Raw genomic sequence first — 20,010 nt, forward strand, 5'->3', positions numbered from 1 at the left:
CGTATATAAAAGAGTTTTAAAATTTGTTTCCAGTGCTTCAAGTTATACTTTTAATTTGATAGTATGTTTAGAGTACCTGGCACTATAATTTGTCTTTTTATTTTAAAATGGCACTTAGGAGTTGTTCAAAAAAGTTTGTTCACTGGGGCACCTGGGTGGCTCAGTCAGTTAAGTGCCCAACTCTTGGTTTCGGGTCAGGTTGCGATCTCGGGGTCGTGAGATTGAGCCCCGAATCTGGCTCTGCACGCAGCACGGAGTCTGCTTGAGATTCTTTCCCTCTCCCTCTGCCCCTCCCCTTGTTCTTGCTCTCTCACTTTCTCTCAATAAATAAATAAAAAAAAATTTTAAAGATTTTTATTTATTTATTTGACAGAGAGAGAGACAGCGAGAGAGGGAACACAAGCAGGGGGAGTGAGAGAGGGAGAAGCAGGCTTCCCACTGAGCAGGGAGCCCGATGCGGGGCTCGATCCCAGGACCCTGGGATCATGACCTGAGCCGAAGGCAGACGCTTAACGACTGAGCCACCCAGGCGCCCCATAAAATATTTTTTTAAAAAGTTTGTTCACTAAATAAAATAGCAATGTTGCCAACATTTGAAGGCTTAATATGTGCCCAGCATTTTTCAGTTTCTGGAACAGGTTATCTTATTTGGTCATCACTAAACAATCTGTAAGGGAGGTTTAATTGTCCCCATTGTATTGATGAGGAAATTGAGGCAGGGAGAATTTAACTGACTTGTCCTCCTCACGCAGCTAGCAAGGGCTGGAGGCGCAGCTTGACCCCAGAATATCCGAGTCCCTGCTTTTAACCACAACACACCAACTTTGGGTGGCACCGATTTTTCTTCACCCTAAAATGATAATCTTCTGAAGTTAATGAACCCGATTCTTTTAATGATGCTCATGTGTTCAGGAACGTCCTGGACTGAAAAGATGACTTAATAAAGAGTTAGAAATTTTTCTCTAAAGAGATGAGCATCTGTCTCACTGTTCTTGCCCTAATTTGTATTTGGAGCAACATGCCAGAACCCTTGGAAACAGCAGAGTACTGTGTCTGAATCCAGAGAAACAGCTACTGAGTTTCCCAAATAACCAACAGAAGAAGCTGAACCAGAGTCAGGCTATCTGCTCACCAGCCTCCAGCACTCTCCTGCTGATGGACAGTCACAGCTGGGTCTTTCATCATATAACATCATCCACAGAAAGTATGTACAGGGACATGAGCAGAGGGCTTGAGAAAATCCCACCCGTAGTGCTCACAGCCCATGACTGAATAAAAAGAGTGTCATTTGGCCATTTGGAAAATCTCGGGGACAACGGGGAGGAAAAAGCAAGGCAAAGTGGAACACACAGGGAGGTCAACAGAGAGTTTTTAGAAACATCACACTAACCCAAAGGAAGTTTGCTTGGTCACAGCTCCTTGGGGTTCGTGACATCTTCGCTTTAACGATCTCAGGAAGAGTGAGAGACAGCCAATTGTTGGAAGGGCTTCCCCAAGTCCTCCAAGCAAGACTGGGGTGCTCTGCCCGCCCCATGCTTCCTGCCAGACCTGTACCAATGCCATAGCCTGTGGTCCTCAGCTTGAAGCAGGGCAGATTTAAGGGCAGGTGAAATGGCACACTGAGTTCCCACCCTGACCCATTGCAAGCTACAGTGGCTCCTGGGGAACATTTGTCCATACTGCCTGGGGCGCCTGGGTGGCTCAGTTGGTTAAGTGTCCCACTCTTGGTTTCGGCTCGGGTTGTGTTCTCAGGGTCTTGAGAGCAAGGCCCAGTTGGGCTCCAAGCTGGGCGTGGAGCTTGCCTAAGATTCTCTCTCTCCCTCTGCGCCCCCCCCCCCCCCCCCCCCCCTCCAGCTTACATTCCCAAAAAGAAAAAAAAAAAAAGAGAGAGCATACTGACAGATTCCTGAGTCCCACCCCAGGCCTACTGATTCAGAATCTTTAGGCATGTCTGAGCATCTCTGCTTTAGTTCCTGAGGGATCCCAACACAGCCACGCCCAGAATGTAGTATTTGGAAACTGCTACAATGGAACAAAAAGAGTACTATTTGTTTATTATTTTTATTTATTTATTTATTATTTTTTTATTTTCGTAAACTCTACTCCCAATGTGGGGCTCAAACTCACGACCCCGAGATTAAGAGTCGCAGGCTCTACCAACTGAGCCCAGGTGCCCAGAGGGTACTATTTGTACTCACCGGCCTATCATATGTGCTGTCTGCTCTCATCCTCAAAGTAGTAACCCTCTAAATAATTTAATGATTGGCTGCCTCATTCATTCATTCATTTGTTCATGTATTCACCTATTCAATTTTCGGAACGCCAATGTGTCAGTCTATGCTTGGGATAAAAAGATTTCTAAATTTTTTTTAAAAAAGTTTTTTAAAATCGATGTGATTTTTCTGTCCAAAATTCCAGTGGGTTGAGAGACTTTGAAACGATTATGATGAATGCTGTAAACAGAGTCTTTACAAAATGTGGTGGGAATAAAGGTGTAGCGGACATAACTCAGAAACAAATTTTAGCACCCTGCATTTTTCATTTTGGGGGAAGAGGATCAGTGAAAGCCAAGCTGCAGGTCCAGCCTGAAGTCACACAGTCACTATCTGTGGGCAGGACTGGAGGGCAGGTCTTGTTCCTCTGACCCCAGCATACTGAGTGAGAGAAGGACCCAAATGCGGTCCCTCTCCTTCCTCCACCTTCTGAACGCCACAGAAGGCACTGCCTTCCACTGCTGCCTCAGGCCGGTGTGCTCTGGGCGGGGCGGGGGAAGCTGTGCCAAGACTGTCCCCCACTGGTGGCAAGACAGCTGGGTCCGACGCAGTGGACAATCATCACCAAAGTTTCCCTACAGTCAAGAAAGGAGGCCTTCTCTGGGCCTGGTTCCTCAAGGGCACCAGAGAAGAAGGTGCTTCCCACCTCAGCCAGCAGAGGCTCTTGCCTGGGCAGAGTCAAGCCAGGGAGCCACCAGCCACACAGAAGGCCACCCCCTCCGCTCTGACAGTGCTCTGTACAGGTCCCCATGTGGGCACTCTGCAGCCTCTGCTACTAGGCTCTGTGGACAGAATTGCTTCACCCAGTAGCCTGTGAGCTCCTCCGGGGCAGGGATTGATCCCACAGGCCATTTATTATTATAACTTAACAAAGGGCCCAGTACATAGCAAGCACTTGGACATACCTCTTGAATGAGGAGGAAGGATCTTATCTTCTTTTTGGTGTGGGCTCCCAGGTAGCCCAGAAACAGGCCCTGATGATTTCGCACCAGGTGTGACTTCTCCAGACACTGAAGTGGGTAGGGGTCATTTACGCGGGCTTCAGGGCCTAAAGCCCAACTGCCTGGGTCTGAATCCTCGCCTTGACGCCAGTAGTGTGACCCCCTGCAAACTATGGAATCCCCTGTGCCTTATTTCCTCATAATAAGGGGCTGAGGATAATGGTAACCCATATGATCAAATGGTTAATATACATTAAACAGTGTTTTCGCATGTAGCTAAAGGCAAATGTTAGCATACTCATTTTGCATTGCTACCAGTACGCCTTGCCCCTAGGTAAGTAGTTGCTTAATAAATGTTAAAGAAATAAAAGCTAGTGCATCAATCAAGACCTTGAGATAAGAACAGGAAAAGGCATCCTTGATCATCACCCCCTTTGTCCATAGGCGTTCTGCTGAATAGATCTTATAGTTTTATTAAGGGCTCTAACAACCCCTAAGCGTTATAATTAGCATTTTTCCTATATTTCTCAGGGAACTTTGTATTCACTGGCCTTCTTCCCCTCTGTAGCCTGCTAGGGCCCTCAAAAGGCCTGGGTTACCTCTTGTCCTCTACCACCTGCTTCTCAAGACTTATGAAATGTCCCTCCTTTCAGCTCCTTACTTGGCTTCTCAAGGTAACAGCTCCCTAGTCTGACAAACTGCTAAGAGGTTCTGGTGTGCTCATGAGGCTTTCCGCATCAACTTCCAAATAACAGCCCTTTTTCTTTGAGCCAAGGTCTCCTGGGGGCATCCTATCAAAGCCCCTGAAAATTTTCCTTTAGGAAAATTCCTAAATTTTTTATTTCCTTTGGAGGAAAAAAGGCCCTTCAAAGTCCTTCAAATCCGATCCTGTGGGCAGTAATCCACCCTGGCTACCCCAGGACCCTCTGCCCATCAAGCTTCCAATAAGAGTGAGCGAGTCTGCACTCTACAGCACTGTAGTGAAGAGATAGTCTATAAACTAGGAGTCTGAATTATTCAGAGTATAGGTTGCGATGTAAGTTCTGTGTTTGAGAGAGCTAAGCAATAGACAATACTTCAGGGATGCAAACAGTTCTCTTCTGGAGATGCAACTTCTGCTCATCATTAAAAACAAAAATGGGGGGACGCTTGGGTGGCTCAGTCGGTTAAGCGTCTGCCTTCGGCTCAGGTCATGATCCCAGGGTCCTGGGATCGAGTCCAGCAACAGGCTCCTTGCTCAGCGGGGAGCCTGCTTCTCCCTCTGCCTGCCACTCCCCCTGCTTGTGCTCTCTCTCTCTTACAAATAAATGAAATCTTTAAAAAAATAAAAACAAAAATGGGAAAATTATTGTTTTCTGAAACAATTTTTTTTCCTCTATGTTTTGGACAATAGAACCCAGTCCTCTTTCAGGAAATTTAACAGTGAAACGGGCAATTCTGGACAAGAAGCCCTTTTAAAATTAAACTAGTGATGTTACACAAAAAGCTGTAGAAGTAATAGGAAAGAGGATCTTGATAATGCATTTTCAATCAGTTTTACATTGTCTAAAAACCTGAATGAGAACGCCTTGGACCTGGAGGAGGACTTGATGAAGCATGCTTCTGGAAACATTGACCAATGTTCCTGATTAACATATCATAGGCATCTGAGAAGAGACTCAGAGATTGGTTTTTCCAGCGTCTCAGCTTGATGGCTTTGGTTTTTGTCTGCTTGAACCTTAGCAGAAACTCCTAAAGTTAAACAAAGAAGAAGTTAAACTCCTAAAGTTAAACATTTTGACTATAACTCAGACCTTGATTCCTGATTTAGATAAGAAATCTAAAAAGGTGAAATGAGGTATAAATGACTGTCATTGAGCACCTACTATGTGCTAGCGCTGTCTAGCTGTGTGTGTAATGTCATCGTTAGTCCTCACAACAAGGAGTAGAGTTAGGCAGGTACTATTACCTCCATCTTACAGTTAGGAACACTGAGGCTTGGAGTGATTTGCTGACTCCAATGACTGGCAGGTTTTGGAGGCTTGATCAACAAGCCCAGCCCTTTGAGGTATATGAGTAGAAACTATCAGTATAATATGCTCTTGTTTCCATTTAAAGATGTATGTTTATACACAAGTAGAAAAAAAGTCTAGATGAATATAAAGCTAGAATGTTCTCAGTGGTTATATTTAAGTGGTAGGATTATAGGTGGTTCTAGTTTTCTTTATATAACATGTACTTTGCTAATTTGTCAACAAGGAACATGCACTGCTTGAGTAGAAAGAAAATAAAAGAGAAACATATAAAAATATAGAAGATAAAAATATAAAAAGATAAAGAAAGATATAAAAAAAGATAAAAAAAAAAGAAAAGAAAAACCCTAGCTCTTTATTGAGCAACAAAATCTAAACAAATGGCTTCCTGTCAGAAAGAAGCTGGACCCTTACAGATTTTTGGCCCAATTCAGAGATAATATTGGATTTGAGGCTTTGTTTTGGAGCAATAATTTTAGGAGAAAGGTGTGCTTCATTTCATTCTGAAGGTCTGGGGTAGGTATTTTTTCTGAAAAAAAAAAAATCAGTGGTTTGTGGCTATTATAATATCAAATGAATATCCATGAGCCAGGCATGGTGCTAGGCTTCTAAGAGAGTTTCAGAGTGTTGGGGGATGGGGAGAAGAGGGAGGTTTGAGGTGTGGGATGACAAACAAGAGAGAATAATATGCTTCAAAGAGTGCCTGGTTTTGTGCTCCAGGTAAAGATAAACATAGGGCGCCTGGATGGCTCAGTCTCTTAAGTGTCCAACTCTCAGTTTCAGCTCAGGTCATGATCTCAGGGTCCTGAGAGTGAGCCCCATGTGGAGTCTGCTTCAGATTCTCTCTCTCCCTCTCCCACTGCCCCTCCTGCTCATGCTCTCTCTCAAAAAGTTAAATAATTAAGAAAGAAAAAAGATGAACATAACCTAGTCCAGTTCCGGTGAAACCATGAGACACTAACTAATCTAATCCCCTTGTTTTATGTACAGGGAAACTGAGGGCCCCAAAGGGGAAAAAACTTGCCTGGACCCACACAGCAAATCAGTCATCAAGCTGGGATCAAAATACCTGTCCCCTGGTCACTAGGTCATCAGGTTTACAACAGCAGCGAGCCCAACGCTGGAGGGCAGGTGCTCCTGGGCTCTTGTGGAGAACATGGGGTCCCGTCAAGCTCTGGACAAGGGCAAGAGGAAAGGCCTGGGTCTATAATCAGAAGGATCAACTCGGCCAGTCATTGCACCTCTGAAACCTCATTCTCCCAGCTGATGAAGCGGAATGAATGCTACTTGTGTCATCAGGCTGATGGAGTGAGGGAACATGCTAGCAGCACAGCGCCAAACATGCAAATCTTAGCGTGTGTCCCTTTCCTCTTCTTCACCAGGAAGCAGCTTAGAGCCATTGGGAGCAAAATATACTAGACTCTAGAGAGTATATTCTGAGAAAGAAAAGAGCCCATGACCTGAAAGTTGGTGGGTTTAGGTTTATCCTGCCGAGTGGCCCACACAGCATGGGTAGTGCAGGCCCCCGCACCACCGCCGTGTTCCTCATCCTCTGCACACACTGGCATGTGGGACTAGCTCATTCTTTCTCATGGGAACTGTCCTGATACTTAGCAGCATCCCTGGACCCTATGCACCAGAAGCCAGTAGCATCGTCCTCCCCCTGGGGTGGTGACAGACACAAATGTCTCCAGACTTTGCCAAATGTCCCCTGGTGGCTGGAGCTGCCCCTGGTGGAGAACCACTGGGGGCTACATAAAGAACAAGTGGGTACAGGCAGGGAGAGGGCTACCTTATCTAGGAGACGGGACAAAACTCCATGCTTAATTCAGAGCGGAGTTGAAAGCCATCTATTTTAGGAGAAATAACTATAAGTATGAGCCCCCTTGCTAAGCAGGTAGGTTTATCTAACAGCATATGGAGGTTTTGTCTTATGTATAGGTTTAGGTTTACTAAGATATGTAAATTCTTCATTAATGTATTCAACTTGTGATATGCACGCACCACCACACTTGCTTCTCATCGTATTCCCCCCGTAATCTAGTTGGGGGTCTTCTGCCCTGATGCCCTGGATGGTTTCCTCAGCCAGAAGCACCCACCCCCCTCCCCCGACATGCCCACATACTTGCTCCTCTTTCATGGTGTGTACTTTGCCCCCACGATGTCTCATATCACGACAGCCTAGACACCAGACCATCCGCTGGCCCATCCATCCCTTCAAACATTTACTAAACACCCCCCGTGTGCCAAGCACCGAGTGCTAAGTGTATGGCTGGCTCCTACAATAAGGATCCTACACCTTCTGAAGGGAAGCCGTGCAGCAAGGACTCCAAAGCTAGGAGGATATTTCAGTCCTAATAAATGTCTTTAGAATATCTGAATCAAAAAATGTGTAAATGAATTACTCTAAATACATCAGAGGTTTTATGTTCTTTTGTCTCGAATGACACACGGAGGACGGGGACGGGGTAGTGTTTGCAGCATTGTAGCTTCTAAGGTCTTCGCCCTGCTCTGGCTAAGTGCTGAGGAGGCATGGAGGGAGCAAGGGATTTTTTTTTAAAATGCAGCTTGGGGTTTGAGATGTTTTGATAACAGTGGGTTCAGTGTAGACACAAAGAGGATGGTCAATTCCAGGGGGTGCGCGATGCTGGGAGGCGTGGAAAGCCCTCCCAGGAGTGGCCACGCAGGAGCTGATGCTCACAGGAGGAGGGTCCTTAGCAGACTGACCTGGGTTGATGGGGAGAAGGAAATTTCACCCACAGGAGACTGTAAGGGAAGGCCTGGGAATCAGTGAGGTGTCGATGTTAGGAAGTTGGAGGCAAGGGCGGGGGAGGGGGGCAGAACACAGAGACCCTTACAAGCCGTACGTCCGAGTGTGGACGTCTGTCTCACAGGTAGTGATATTTCCCGCCACGCCCAGCACCCAGCACCGCAGGCCTTTCTTCCAGCAAGTGTCCAGCGAACATGGGCTGAGCTAGCAGAGGAACGACTTCAGCCCTGCAGAATGCTGTGTGTGCCCGTCTGTAGCCCAGCCATGTGTAGATGCGTGCGCGTGCGTGCGTCTGGGGATTACCCGGGATGGAAAGGACAGCGGGCGAGAGCCTAGTGCAGCCGCTGAACACAGCTGTGCCCCCCAGGCCACACGGTAGTCTACCTGTGTCCCAGTGGTTTCAGGGCAGCCCCTTCCTTACTCCTTAGCTCACCTCTCCCCATTAGGTGAAAGTCTTCGCTCCTTAAATGCAAGCACTCTCCTTCACGCTGCCCTCCTATCCCCTACAACTGAACGTGTAAATGCTCCTTCTCTAAGGAAAACAGAAACACCAGGATGACGCTCCCTCTGAAGCCTTTCTCTCTGCCTTCGATTTAATTCCAGACCACAGCTCACCCTCTCCTCTCTACGACCAGCTCCCAGTCCGAGGCTCCGGCCTCATTCCTCCTCAGTCAAGGGGACTTGATCTCCCTGATAGTAACTCCTCCCAGCGTCTCCTCAGCACCCCCAAACCACTCTCACTCCTCACCATTACGTGTTGGTTAATTTATGTGTCACTTCTTAACACTGAAATATCTTGTCCATCTTCTTTCCCCAAATAGATTGAAGCTGCTCGTAGGAAAGGGCCAATACCTTTCACCTTTTCAAATGTCTCACAGTCCTATGTACCTTCACAACACATTCATGTGGCTTCAAATCTATTTCTCTAGCTTGATTTCTCAGGTAAAGCTGTTTGGCTGTTTCATGCGATTTTATTATAAGCGATCACCAATCCTCTATGGAGGTATTACACATTTTAGACCAATATGACCAAACATTTCCCATATTAGTAAAATGAAAAGAGTGCTTCTTGCTTTTCTGAACAAAGGACTACAATCAACGGCTGCAAGTCCCTGGCTTTCTCAGACACTGGCTTCTTTGAACTTCTGATGGTCATTGAGATGTCTGAGAGGATGACTAAGGGAGGCCTCTGAATCCCAACACAGAGGGATAATTCATAAGGAGTCTGTGAACTCCCATGGTTCTCTTGCTACAGAAAAGGACCTTTTACTCAACCGCGGGATTTGAGTTAGCTAGAACTGTATTTACGTTTGCAAACTAGGGACCAGAAACGTATACTGTTGACTTTGGACATTTACAACTGGAGAATCCAAGGTAATGACACTGAAACATTTTGTACAGAAATGTTACTAATCATAATGTTTGAAGGTTCATTACTGACACCTCCAGCCAATACAACATTTTTATGGAGAAAGACCTGTCTGGCCAGACAGATGAATGACTGGTAAACAAAAAGCTGGGGGACAGGGACTGATGTATTTTTCAACCCTGTGCAATTTACCAAAGTGTAGTGGGCAGTTCTAGTGGGGGTATAAATAGGTACCCTGACTTTTGGAAGGCAATCTGGCAAGCCTTAAATTGTCCATACCTTTTGGCCTTTTCACTTCATTTCTAAGATCAGCACACACAAAAAATCATATTCACAGGGAAGAAAAACCCTAAAAATATAATGCACCATTGGTGTTCGTTCCGATTCTATTTATGAGAGCCAACACACACATACACACGGGGAAACCCTACAGAACCTCCCTCAAATAAGGGAATATCACCCATGAGACTTTACTCAGTTATTAACGTGATATTTACAAAACAATTCATTATGACTCAGGAAACAGTTTACTATGCAATTTTAATTGAAAAAAGATTATAGAATTTGCTGTGCAAAAATTCACCCTAAAAGACTATTAATAAGGGTGATAGAACTATGGTGGTTTTCCCATAATGTTTCACATTTTCTTTTACAACCAAACATACTGCCTTACTACTAGTAAATAATTTTAAAAGAATATTTAGTAGAGTTGGTATGACCATAAAGAGTATTTATGTTTAATATTAAGTAAAATGTTACGTAGAGAATAAAGAGGATTCTCCATGATCTCAGATACATAAAAGATGAAGAAGGAGTGTGTGTGTGGGCGGGGGGCGGGGAGGGGGAACCGTAAGAACAGGAAGACCCAAAATATATAAAAGAAATAGCAAATATTTACAAAGTTGACCCTCTTTGAAGAGTTTGTAGTTAGAAATGAAAGGTAATTTTTAATCCTTCTTTCTTTTCTCTTTTCCAATATTTTAAATCAATGAGATTATTTACTTTAAAAAAATCAATACTCTTTCAAATAATAAAACATAAAAAGCATTTTCTTCAATCTTGACTCCTTGACCACTAGATAAAATATCATCTTGGCAGATCAACAAGACCTTTATTTTTTTTAAGATTTTATTTATTTACTTGAGAGAGAGACACACAGTGAGAGAGGGAACACAAGCAGGGGGAGTGGAAGAGGGAGAAGCAGGCTCCCCGCGGAGCAGGGAACCCGATGCGGGGCTCGATCCCAGGACCCCGGGATCATGACCTGAGCTGAAGGCAGACGCTTAACGACTGAGCCACCCAGGTGCCCCTCAACAAGACCTTTAAAGAGCGCTCAGAGAACACATTCTGTTTCAGCACATTTAAAAGTTGATACCTTCTGGGGGCACCTGGCTGCCCTCAGTCAGTAGAGCATGTGACTCTTGATCTCAGGGTCCTGAGTTCAAGCCCCACACTGGGGGTAGAGATTACTTTATAAAAAAGTTGATACTGTCTTTTCTTCTGTGTACTTAATGTCTATCCCTCAAGCCACAGTTTCCTCCTTGCACTTCAAATCTCAGCTGAGATCTCTATATAACACTGTGACCTCTGCTAACCCTTTGTTCCCCTGTCTGTCACTAGTAAATTTTCATCAGGTATGATTTCCCTTTTTGAAACAAAAGACAAACCAAAACAGTAGGCAAAATGTCCACTCTTGAGTCCAGAATTTCTGTCAAGAGCTGATGAGTAAATCTGTGTCAAACCCAGTCCTGGCAAGAGGTTAGGGCCGGTCCCTTACCTCTCCTGTTCTTGGTAAAGAGAAAAGAAATGGCTCTTTCACAAGTACCAGGACTCTGTTCCTCATATTCTTTCTGATGAACTTTGCAATGGGAGTATATGGCCGGCGGAATAATGACATTCCCCCCTCCCCAAATCTCCACATCTTAATCCCCAGAACATTACATGGCAAAGGGGAATCAAGGTTATAGATGGAATTAAGGTGGCTAATCAGCTGACTTGAAAATAGATTATCTGGGATCATCCAGGTGGGCCAGTGTAATCACAAGGGTCTTTAAACTTGGAAGGAGCGAAGGTGGCCGCAGAGGGTCCTGTGACGCGAGATCAGGCACCGTCCTGCGTGGTCCTCGGGTGTCGGGCCAAGCTATGGCCGAGAGCCTGGGGTTTGGCACAGTGGACACTAATGTCCCCGGGCAGTACCCCACCCCAGGCTCTCTGGGTGTCTCTATGGAGCCCAGCAATGCACAAGCAGGATGGCCACTGCCATAGGTGTGGATGTGCCTGACAAGATGAAGAGCCCAATCCCAGTGATGTTCCTGGCCTGTGGCTCCTTCATCCCATCACCAGCATGCACCTGTGCCTGTGTGAAGTGGCCAGAGACCACCTACACCAAACCAACAGGTCCACTGGGGCAGGGGAAGGGAAGTAGGGGAGGGGCAGGTCCAATGGAAGAACTGGTTGGATTGGACCTTCTGCAGCTTTGCTGGCTGTTGTCACCATCACCATTATTAAAACTGCTCAGCGTACAAATTCACAGCATAACTGGTGGCATGCATTTCCTCCATCATATTCAGAGAGCTAACATGTCTTAGCCCTGAGACATGTGGAAAAGTCAGGTCCCTGGCCATAAAGTTGAACATTTCTCAGGATCCACCACCCCTGCCATCTCACGTTGCCCATGAATGCTAAGAAGACCCGGGGCACTTTATGGGGCACCTGGCTGCCTCAGTCGCTAAAACATGTGACTCTTGATCTCAGGGTTGCATGTCTGAGCCCCGCATTGGGTGTTGAGATTATTAAAAAATAAAAAATAAAAATAAAAAAATAAAAAGACGCTGGGCCCTTTATAGAAACTGTGTCTTGGGGCATCTTTCTGGTGCTCCCAGGATTTAGCCCAGTGAGGTCGTATTAAGATTTCTGAACTATGGAACTGTAAGATAGTAAAGTTGTGTTGCTTTAAACAAATAACTTTGTGGGGTGCCTGGATTAGGTGGTATTTAGGCATCTGACTTGATTTCGGACATGATCCCAGGGTCCTGGGATCGAGCCCCAAATTGGGCTCCGAGCTCAGCAAGGAGTTGGCTTGAGGATTCTCTCTCTCTCCCTCTCCCTCAGCCCCTCCCACCGCTCTCTCTAAAATAAACAAATCTTAAAAAAAATAAACCAGTAAATTTGTGATAAATCATTATAACAGCAATAGAAAACTAGAAGAGCATGTAAAGTTACAGAATGAAAGCTGAGAACAAATCTTCTGCTTTGGATATTTTACAATAGGATGAAGGCAGGAAACCGTCAATTTTCCAGCCCTGATTTCTAAGTAATGCGTTACTTTTTTTTTTAAGTTGCAGTATATTTTGTTGTTCTTTTATATTAGTGTTACATGTTCATTCTTTAAATATTCAAAAATTATGGAAAGATGTAATTATGAAAGCGCAAATCTCTGTAACTTTACATACCCATTCCTTCCCCTGCTCTGGATCTAGCGAAAACTTCTGTTCATAATTAGAGGTAGACGACCTCATACGTTTTTCTACCAGCAATATCTTTAAGCAACTATACCTTCTTTGATAAAGGAAACAGTATTTACTTCATTCTGAAGTAGGCTAAACTTCATCCTAGGGCAGCAAATCTCAACTGGGGCACCCAAAAGACATTAGGCAATGTCTGGAGACATTTTCGATTGTCACACCTGGGAAGGGACAGCTCCTGGCATCTGGGGGGCTGAGACCAGGGATGCTGCGAGACATCCTACAGTGCATAAGACAGACGCCACAACATAAATATGTGGCCCAAAAGGTCAGTAATGCTGAGCTTGAGGAACCCTGGTCTAAAGGGAGGCTGGAGAAACTATATCCTCATTTAATATGGAAGAAATATTTATCTCATTCTGAAACCGGCATTAGGGAGGCACTTTATGTAAGGTATGTATACCTTACAGTGTGGGGAGAGTGCTCTGTCATGAGAAGGGTTCAAGCACCACTAATTGGCCCCTCCCAGGGGCGCCGGAGGTATGTGTGTTGGGGAAGGGATGGATGCATGTGTGTGGCCTGACTCCAAGGTTCCATCTTCTTCTAAGATATAGGACTCCTTTTAAAAAAGCATCTGCAAATTTGCCTCATACTTGCTAATATCAAAGCATGGAAAGAGAAAAGATAGTACCTACTCTATTCATATTATTTTCTCTCTCCCATATTAGTTAAGAGAATCAAAACTTCACCTGGACATTATCTCAAATGTCCAACTCTCAAGTGACCTCTGCAAAAGTGTTGTGAAGCCTCTTATCTCAGGCATGGTCGATACATCTCTTGTGTAATCATTTCACAGCCTAAGAAAAGAGACAGGGTCAAAAAAGCAAAATAAAATGCAGTTCCCTGTTGTGGGAGTAATTGAATGAAACAGACACCGATAAGCCTAAGTCCTTAACAGCTGCAAATAAAATAAAATTAATCGATTCTACTCGCATTTTGGAAATAGAAACTCATCTGCATCCCGTTTCCAAACATTTGGTGTCCTGTATAGTGTAGGCCGTAAATGTTAAAAGTTACCTAAGACCACTGGGCAGTTTGCTGTCATCCTGGGAGCCTACCTGTACATTCCACACCAGTGAAACCACATCTCACTGAACTGGTCAGGTTGTAAGGGCTTTCACAACTGAAAGTTTATTCAAAAGGACAACCACTGAACAATAACAGACTGATGAGGGAACAAGGCAACAGAGTCATATGAGGAGTTGCTCAAGGCACCAGGGGTGTTGGCTCTGGGGAGGACCACTACAGTTCTACAGAAAAAGGACGCGAATGTGAACCCAGACTGTAGGACTGTAGGACTCGGTAGCAGGAGCTTTTCGACAATTATCCTATTGAGCAGAGGAGGAGTTTAAGTCCAGTTCTGGGGACTCCCTGCAAGGATCCTGAAAAAGAGATTCCTGCACTGGATACAGGTAGAAGGGGGATGGACAGGCAGGACTAGGTAGCCCTAAACCTGAGGTTTAAGATCAGAAGCCTGTGAGGGCCAGCCTGGTAACTCAAATGAGCTAAACCGGACATGAGTGACAGACAAAACAGTGGTGGGGACTGTGGCAAAGGAGACCATCTGAAAAGGAACACCACCATCCTGTTCCAGTTGATGCTGCCACGTAGTGTGTGTGTGTGTGTGTGTGTGTGTGTGTGTGTGCGCGCGTAGGGTTGAGAGCTCCATATTACCAGATTTTCTTTTCCAAGAAAATCTGGAAAATCATATTTCTATGTAAAATCTCCTGATTTTTAATATTGCTAGATTTTTTTCAAGAAAAGCTGGAAAATCATATTTCTATGTAAAATCTCCTGATTCCTAAAGGATAGCAGCTAATTCAACAGTTTAAAACATTACATAAATCAAACAGAATAATTAGGCACCTCTAGGAGAAATGATAACTTCTCCCTTAAAGGTGCCCCAACCACTCCCAACCCTAAGGGACTTTCCAGATCCCACAGTCCCTGTCATATTTTGTCTGCAATTTGATTCACCAGACGAGCCACTTCAAGCTGAAATCAGGTGCTCTGGCCGATAAATCATTAATGGAGAAGATAACCAGGAGTCCATCAAGTCACCAAGAGCAGAATCCTCCACCGCACACCGTGTAAATGAGGAAGGACCTCTAATTTTCTTCCAAAGGGACACATCTCCTAGTAAGCTGCAGGTCAAAATGAGGCAGGAAGGAGAAATAGGGTTGCCTCACTGTGGCAGTGATTTGTCCTGTTCCTGCGAAGGTCATCCCTACCCTCGTTGGTAAACAACTTCAAAACTCTTCCCTGGCCTTCTAAAATTTCGTCAGTGATCAACCAGAGAAAGTTCAAGAGTCCCCTGTGAGAGAGAGTGCTTCACTAAGGGAAACAATCCTATTCAACTCTGGTTCACAGCCCTCTCCTGAAATTCTGCTGCCACGTATCGCTTTTCAATTATCAACAGATCTTTGCACTCAGATATCTGCACACAGCCGTATCCAGGACAAAGGCAAGCATGTTAACTTTCTTTTGAATTTTTATTCCAGTTTCCAGACTCAAATGTTCTATTTGGGGTTCTATCTAATCACGTTTAACTTCCCAAAGTAAGCCAGCTAGTATTGTAGAATTAGTTTCACTCCATTCTAGGATGCTGTGTTTTGTGGGTAACAGTTAAGATGTATCAACCTTCTGAACAGATCGAAATACGTTTTATGTACAAGACACATAATTTATTGTAAAGAATAAAAAAGTCAAAAGAATTTTATTGTAAATTTTTTGAAAATGAAGCACAGGAAATTCAAAGTCACACATCATTCGTAAATAATAGTAATGAAGTCTTATGTTACCTTCAAGAGTGTAATCACTAGCTTACTTATTTTTACGAAAGAAGTGGACCAGATGTAACAAAGTCATCGTCTCTAGGTAGATGGGAAATGTGAGAGAGAAGCATAAAAGAACTTCCCACTCGACCTCCTGAAACAGCTTCTGCCCACCTACTGCTACCACGGTCTGCTGGGTCACCATAATAAACCTGGAGCAGGTCTCCTTACTGCTCTTCTTCTCCTATGAGCCGCTCTTCACACTGCACCCACAGTAACCTCTGAAACAATCTGAATCACATCACGCCTCTGCTTTTGGCTTCCCACTGCACTTCAGGTCCAGATGGTGTACCTCAGCCTACGAGGCTCTGCATGACCTGGCCCCCGGCCCTCAACCTCACTCCTCCAGCCACACTGCCCTCCGACTATGCGCGGAACACACTGAGCTTGTTGTCAGGACTGCGTGATTGTGGGCCCCTGCACCAGAACAATCTGTCAGTATTCTGGGGGCTCGTCTCAAGGTCATCTCTCAGAAAAATCTCGCCTTAGAGGGCACCTGGGTGGCTCAGTGGGTTAAACGTCTGCCTTCAGTTCAGGTCCTGATCTCAGGGTCCTGGGATCGAGCCCAGCGTCTGGGCTCCCTGCTCAGCGGGGGGTCTGCTTCTCCTTCTCCCTGTGCCCCTCCTCCCCACTCTTGCTCTCTCTCTCTCACTCTCAAATAAATAAATAAAATCCTAAAAGAAAAGAAAGGAAAAGAAAAATCTCTCCTTAAAACCCAATCTAAGGGGGCATCTGGGTGGCTCAGTTGATTAAAGCGTCTAACTCTTGGTTTTGGCTCAGGTCATGATCTTGGAGTCCTGAGATTGAGCCCATGTCAGACTCCACGGCTCGGTGCGGAGTCTGCTTGTCCCTCTCCCTCTCTGCTCCTTCCCCTGCTTGCTCTCTCTCTTTCAAATAAATAAATAAATAAATCTAAAAAAATAAAATAAAACCCAATCTAAGAAGCCGGGGCCCCTCCCACCTGTCCATCTCTCTCTCTCTCTCTCTCTCTCACACACACACACACACACACACGCACGCACGCACACACACGTCACAGTACTCTTACCACAGCATTCTGTTTCCTTTCCTCTAAAAACATCTAGTAGTATCTGAATTTACCTTGCTCACCCCTCGACTTGAGAATGTGAACTCCATAAGGACAGAGACTATATCTGTCGTACTCAGTGCTCTGTACTCAGTGCCAGGCACATAGTAGGTGCTCAATAAATATCTCTTGAAGCCAAAGAAGGAATGAACAAAAAACTTGCTCTAGGAATCAACTAGCCCATTTAATCCAATCAGTATTGGTTCTTAATAGCAGGCTTTTTCTTTCTCCTCAACTGCAAAGTTGTTTTTTGTTTGTTTGTTTTTTTAACTATAAGCCTATATATATTAGACTGTTTCTATTAGTGTGTTATGAGTCATACCTGTAAAAATGGAGCAAGTGACAGTGAAGGCACATGACAGGTGCCTGGCTTCATAGAAAGAGGCAGTAAGAATCTGCTGCCCATTCCTTTAAAATATAGAGATTCCTCAGAATCCTGGGACAATGTGATTTTAGAAGGGGATGTTCCCCTTCAGGTGAAATCTTGGGACAATGTGATTTTGGAAGGGGATGTTCCCCTTCAGGTGCCCTTCACTCAATACTTTCTCTTCAATGCTTCACTTTCATGGAAATTTCTCAATGTCTCAAGAGGTCAGTCAAGCCAATTATCAGATGAGGCTTAAGATGAACCAAAGTATAAATAACCTGACGATCACCTTCCTTTCCAGGAAATACCCGTTTTCTGGGGTGTCACTGAAAGGAGTACAGATTCCTAAACTCCAGCTGACATTCCTAAGGGGTCCCACACCTGCTCAGGTACCTAGTTAGCACTTTCCTTACTGCTCTATGATGAGAGTCTCAAACAGGATGGTAAATTGTATTAGCGGGGGAAACCTCACTGCATATTCCTCACTACTGAAGTTCAAAGGGCACAGACATCCAATGGAGAGGAAATTAGAAACCAGCTGCCCAGGGAGGGGTCTGTTTTCGGGAAAGCCCTGGGGTGCTGGGCAAGCCCTTATAAAGGGATTTCCAAAGGGATTTCCCAACTGTAAAATGAGTGGCTGAACCAAATTAATATCCCTCACAACTCCCGGCGTCAGCCTTGAGTACAAACGGCCCAGTTCCATGAAAAGCATCACCATGCCGTCCACAGCAGCAACTCCTGCAGGAATGTCTGGGGAAGGGAAGGAACCCTCTGGGCCCACCGGCAATGAGTGCAAGCTGGGAAATGCCAAGGAGGTGGGTTCTCTCACCAGCTTCTAGGGGACCACCAGAATTCCCTCTGTGAGGAAATCTGCTGGGGTGCTGGCAGCTCACCCATGCCCTGTGGTGGTCAATACTTAATACCCTGGTCCCTGAGTTGCATAGGAGCCCACGATCTGGTCCTGAGCCTTTTGGGATTGTCAACACTTTAGGGGATACACTTTCCAGCTCCTACTTAACATACCAGTCTCCCAGCTCAGGATTCTCACTTGGGTCAAAGGTAATTTGCACAAGCCTGATTTGTTCACACAAATCTCTCCTAAACCTGAGCTCCTGTGTCCTTCAAAAAAACCCGGCAAGCTCCCCTTAAGGAGCCCCCCACACCTCTCCCTTCCTCATCACCTCTGCAGCAACCCCAAGAACCACAGGCCTGAATGCAAGCCTGACCTTTTCGTTTGGGGAGCTAGAAACTTCTACAGACTGTGATGGGGAAGACAGTGTTCTCTGCACCTGATTTTGTTTGACTTTTAATTTTTTAATTTTTTTCTTTATCCGCTTTTATTTTTTTTCCATTTAAAAAAAAATTTTTATTATGTTATGTTAGTCACCATACAGTACACCATTAGTTTTTGATGTGGTGTTACATGATCCATTGTTTTCGTATAACACCCAGTGCTCCATGCAGTACGTGCCCTCCTTAATACCCATCACAGGGCTAACCCATCCCCCCTAAAACCCTGTTTGTTTCTCAGAGTCTATAGTCTCTCATGGAGAGATGAACAATGAGACTATGGACTTTGACTTTTTATAAGCAAGCTTCCCCTTTACTCAGGATAGAGCAGGCATGATCTTATCTGAGCCGCGGTGGGGGAGCTCTGGGATGTGCGGAGCAAGCGAGCGTAACAGAGGTAGTGCTTTGTTCTTACAGTTCTGGTCCTACAGCAGCTACTCTGAACTGGGCTCCGGAAAAACGCAATACTCCGCAAAGAGAGGTGTTCCTTTGTTTGTTTTGTCCCAGCGGAGATCTAGAGATGAGAAATCTCCCCGTGTTCCCTGTTCCCCTGATTCCCTCTCGGCACCGAATTCTTAGGTTAGGGTTGCCTCCTCCGGGAAGGGTTTGAGAGAACTGGGTTCGAATTCCGTCACCCTCCCCGTAAAGATCCCAGCGCTGTCGCGAGGGGGAAGGGACAGCGAGTCGGCCCCCGGCAGGAGATGGTGCGGTTCCTGCCCCCCACCCCCAGTCCCCCACGCCCGTGGCCTTGTCTGCTCCGGGATCGCCCTCCTCCCGCGCCGCGCGGGTCCAGCCCGAGCCCATCGCGCCCCGCACCTCCGCGGCCTCCCGCCTCGCCCCGCGCTCCCTCCTCACCCGGGTGCTGCGGTGAGCTGCTCGCCGGAACCAGGGCCCCCGGACCGGAGCGCGCCGAGCCCGACTGCTCCTCGCCGCCAGCGCTGGGGGCCTCTGGCAGCCTCAGTCACCGCGGGCGCGCGGCCGGTGGGTGGGCTGCGCGTCGGCTTGGCCCTCGGTCCGCCCCGGAGCGGCGGGAGGAGGGACGGGGAGGAGCGTGTGGCCACCGGCCTCCCAAAGGCAGAGGCACTTGGGACGCCAGCGCGCTCAGGCGCACCCAGCACCTTCCCCGGGCCCGGGGTCCCGCCACCCGCACCCTCCGGTTAACTTAACAAGCCCCGGGGTGGACCCAAACGTGCAGAGGGCGGGGGCTGTGCCGCCCGATTTCTCTTCTCAGACTTCATTCTGATCAGATCTGCTCCCTGCTTCACTCGACATCGAGCCAACCTGGTCTGGCCTACCAACTTTCGAGTTACTCTGCTTCCATGTGTAATCTGAAAGACCGTGCCCATTCCTCAATTCCGTGCCCTGTGCGCTAGACCCCCGACTCGGAAATACGTGCGCTGGGCCCGCGCCTGGAAGGCCTGCCGCTGGCTCAGTTTCATTTCTGCGTGGAGCTACAGGGGAGGGCAATCAGAAGGGCATTTCTGACGCGAAATGCTGGAAGAAGGGGCAATCTCATAACTCGGTTTAATCCAGTTACTTGGGG

The 20,010-nt window shown here is 46.1% G+C and overlaps 1 protein-coding gene across 4 annotated transcripts in view; it reads right to left on the reverse strand.

The window, feature by feature from the left end:
* Positions 1-19,548, reverse strand: part of PLA2G7 (phospholipase A2 group VII) — a 50,402-nt gene extending 30,854 nt beyond the window's left edge. Inside the window, exons 1-2 of one of the 4 annotated variants that reach the window (XM_073905041.1) lie at positions 19,323-19,548; positions 3,179-4,945 (exon numbers count right to left, since the gene is read on the reverse strand). The gene's annotated coding sequence lies outside the window, so the exon portion shown is untranslated. The remainder of the gene's footprint in view (positions 1-3,178; positions 4,946-19,322) is intronic. The other 3 variants (XM_025890521.2, XM_025890518.2, XM_025890523.2) reach the window with 3 other exon arrangements.
* Between the last annotated feature and the right edge of the window lie 462 nt (positions 19,549-20,010).

This window comes from Callorhinus ursinus, unplaced genomic scaffold (genome assembly GCF_003265705.2).
Source record: "Callorhinus ursinus isolate GAN/ISIS: 27379988/994484 unplaced genomic scaffold, GSC_fseal_2.0 scaffold22, whole genome shotgun sequence".
Classification (NCBI taxonomy): domain Eukaryota; kingdom Metazoa; phylum Chordata; class Mammalia; order Carnivora; family Otariidae; genus Callorhinus; species Callorhinus ursinus.